Below are 3,973 nucleotides of genomic sequence, written 5' to 3' on the forward strand. Positions count from 1 at the left end.
AAAGAAAGAAAGAAAGAAAGAAAGAAAGAAAGAAAGAAAGAAAGAAAGAAAGAAAATTAACAGTCTCAGCCTCCAGTGTCAGTGAATTAATACTTATCAGACCACCATGCTGTGGCTTGAAAGAAAGAAAGAAAGAAAGAAAGAAAGAAAGAAAATTAACAGTCTCAGCCTCCAGTGTCAGTGAATTAATACTTATCAGACCACCATGCTGTGGCTTGCAGAATTGACAGGAAAAATACTTGGGCCAATTGCTAAAAATAAATAGCATTTCAGTTTCTCAAAATCTCCTTCATCATTAAGAAATAAATTTTTTTATTTTTATTTAAGGCAACAATTTTTAAGTGGGATAGTAAAACATGAAATTTTCTTAGAGTTAAAAAAATAAAATTGTCATGCTCATAATTCACCTGACTCATATTCTGTAACGTGCAATGTAGTTATAGCATCTAAAACTTTAATTACTACTCAATAAATATGGAATCATAAACATGAAATAACTTTACCAAAAATGGAAGTGATAATGAACTGAGTTTTGTGGGAAAATGATTTAATGTGCTGTTATTTTATTTGTTAATGCAGATAAGTCTTCCTTCAAAAAAATTAGGAGTTTATTGAAAAATGCAGTTGCAAAGAAAATTTATTTATAACATAATTGACATGATATTAGTCCACAGGGGGGCAGAGGTAATTCAAATCTTTAGATCATGATCACACTTTATATTACCTATTTATCTTTATGGTATAAACTTTATGCCATAGCTATAGTGTTCTAACTTTTTAATATCAATCTAACAGTAGAAAAACCACTTGGAGACTGGGCACAATGGCTCACGCCTATAATCCCAACAATTTGGTAGGCCAAGGTGGGAGGATTGCTTGAGCTCAGGTGTTTGAAACCAGCCTTGGCAACATAGTGAAGCTTCATCTCTACAAAAAAATTAAAAAATTAGCTGGGCATACTGGTGCACACTTGTAGTCTGCTACCTGGGAGGCTAAAGAGGGTGTATTCCTTCAGACCAGGAGTTCGAGCTGTTACTGTGCCACTGCACTCCAGTCTGAGTGAAAGAGTGAGACCCCAATTTAAAAAAAAAAACACTTGGATTTAATTTTTAGAATTAATAATTAATTTAATCATCTATTATAAAAATTTTTTATTGCACATCTACTATATGTCACTTGTACTATGGGGGATAGAACTGTGAATAACATACTGACAATCTGAACACCAACCGAGATTATAATTTAGTGGTTGTGAGTTTACACTATTTGTTTTCTTTTTTTTTTGAGTTGGAGTATCACTCTGTCGCCCAGACTGGAGTGCAGTGGCCGCTCCCGGCCACCGCAGCCTCGCCCGCTGGGCTCTGGCGATCCTTCCGCCTCAGCCTTCCAAGTAGCCAGAATTACAGGCACGCGCTGCCACGCCCGGCTCATTTTTTGATTTATTGTAGAGATGAGGTCTAGCCTGCCCAGGCGGGTCTCGAACCCAGGGGCTCAGGCAATCCACTCATCTCAGCCTCCCAAGGCGTGGGATTACAGGCTGAGCCACCGAGCCCGGCTCAGTACACTATTTCTTATTATTCAAAGGCAAATAGCTCTTCTAATCTCCTTTGACTAGTAGCTGTATTCTCAATAAAGGTGTGGTCTGTGGCAGACTCACACAGAATTTTCTCTTTGGGAAGAGATCACACCAGGGGTCAACTTGCCAGTGTTGCCAGTATCTCCATTCTCCAGAAAATCCTACTGAACATATCAACTTGGGTTACTAGCATCAAATCAACTCAGTTTGGGCTTCTTTGTTTTTTGGGGTTTTTTTTCCCTTAAGTTGGCTTGCACATCATGAGTAGATGTTAGCATCCTAAGGGGGGATAAATGTGTCTGTATCTTCCTTTTTCATTCCATCGTCTCTCATTCCAGCTAGGCTATGGTATTTTTTGTTTGTTTGTTTGTTTGTTTTTTGAGCTGATGTCTCAATCTGTAGCCCTGGTTGGAGTGCAGTGGCACAGTCCTAGCCACGGCAGCCTCGACCTGCTGGGCTCTGGCAATCCTTTCGCCTCATCCTTCCAAATAGCCAGAACTACAGGCACGTGCTACCACACCCAGCTAATTTTTTAATTTATTGTGGAGACGAGGTCTCACCATGTTGCCTAGGCTGGTCTCAAACCCGCAAGCTCAGGCAATCCTCTTGCCTCAGCAACCCAAAGTGCTGGGATTATAGGCTTGAACCACTGCGCCCAGCTGGGCTATGACATTTTTCCTCAGTGGTCTGCCTATGTGACTTAGGGGGTAAGAATGTATCTTCTAAAAGTGAGAAGACAAAGCCGGGCTCGGTGGCTCAGCCTGTAATCCCGCGCCTTGGGGAGGCTGAGGTGAGTGGATTGCCTGAGCCCGTGGGTTCGAGACCCGCCTGGGCAGCGAGGCCTCATCTCTACAATAAATCAAAAAATCAGCCGGGCGTGGTAGTGCATGCCTGTAATTCCGGCCACTCGGAAGGCTGAGGCGGAAGGATCGCCGGAGCCCAGAAGGTCGAGGCCGCGGTGGCCGGGAGCGGCCACTGCACTCCAGTCTGGGCGACAGAGTGAGACTCCAACTCAAAATAAATAAATAAAAGTGAGAAGACAGAAGTAATATTTTCTGTATTATCATTGACAACTTATGTAGTATTTCATTTGTGTTTTACAGTTTTAACGAGGTATAATTGACATGAACTGTGTTTAGGGCATACAGTTTGATAGATTTTGACACAAGTAAGAGGAAGGACCACCCAAAAAAGTCAGAATTATTTTTTTGGAGGGTAGGCCTCTTGTACTACAGGCTTTGCCAACTACGTAAGTGTTCTAGGAACCCTCGGGCATCGGTGTACCAGCTAGTATTGTTGTGAGAGGCTGCGTTTGCCTTCAGTGAATTTTATTTGGAGATTCTTTAAATGTGTTTGGCCATTTCATGATGGCACCGTGCTGAGTGTTCAGTAGTTTTTGACCAATAACAGCATGACTTCCATGCCCCACGCTCCCCAGTCACCTGATCTTGCCCTGGGCAACATTTTTTGTTTCCTTGGATGAAAAAAGTCCTCAAAGGGAAATGTTACTGCCAATGTGGTAGAGATGAAACAAAAAAACAGCAGAAGCACCAAAAGGCATCCAAACTGATGAATGCAAAAACTGCTTTGAGCCCTGGAAAAAGTGTCTTGATAGGTATACTGTATCAAATGGAGAGTGCTTTGAAGGTGACTGAAGTTTAAACTTGTAAGAATAAATACACATTTTAAATAAATAAATTCCAGGCTTTTGGGGGTTCCTCCTTTTATATATTTATATAATATATAAAAGTGTTCCTCCTTTTATATATTTATATAATATATTTTATATTATAAAAAATTAAGTAATAGACAGCCTCAAAAATGTTTCCACATATCTCCTTGTTACTTAACGTTCTGAGCCCCAGATTCTTTTATGTATGTATATATGTATGTATGTATTTTAACGATTTGGGATACAATTCAGGGCTACGTAGATAAGTGGTCATTGTACAGGTAAATGTGGGATCTCCCTTTGGTCCCCACTTTGCCTGGTTTGAGATCAGGTACCCTTATTTATGTTATGTGCTCCCTCCCCAGCAGTTTCCTTGCTGTCAATCCCTTTCTTATAGTATTATGATAAATGTTCAGGGTTCATTTATGAGCGAGAACATGTGATACTCAGTTCTTTGCTTCTGTGAAAGATCACTGAGTAATATAGACTCTAAATCCATCCAAGTTGCTGCAAAGTCCATAATTTTATCCTTCTTTATGGTTGCATAATATTCCATCATGTTTATGTACCACATTTTTTTAATCCAGTCTGCTTTTGATGGGCAGCACGGTTGGCTCCATGTTTTTACTATTGTGAATAATGTTGCAATAAACATACATGTGCATGTATCTTTTTTATAAAATGGTCTGTGCCCCAGATTCTTTATAGACAAATGGAGATAATTT

Source organism: Carlito syrichta, unplaced genomic scaffold (genome assembly GCF_000164805.1).
Source record: "Carlito syrichta isolate Samal-C Ts95f unplaced genomic scaffold, Tarsius_syrichta-2.0.1 Scaffold309021, whole genome shotgun sequence".
NCBI classification, from domain to species: Eukaryota; Metazoa; Chordata; class Mammalia; order Primates; family Tarsiidae; genus Carlito; species Carlito syrichta.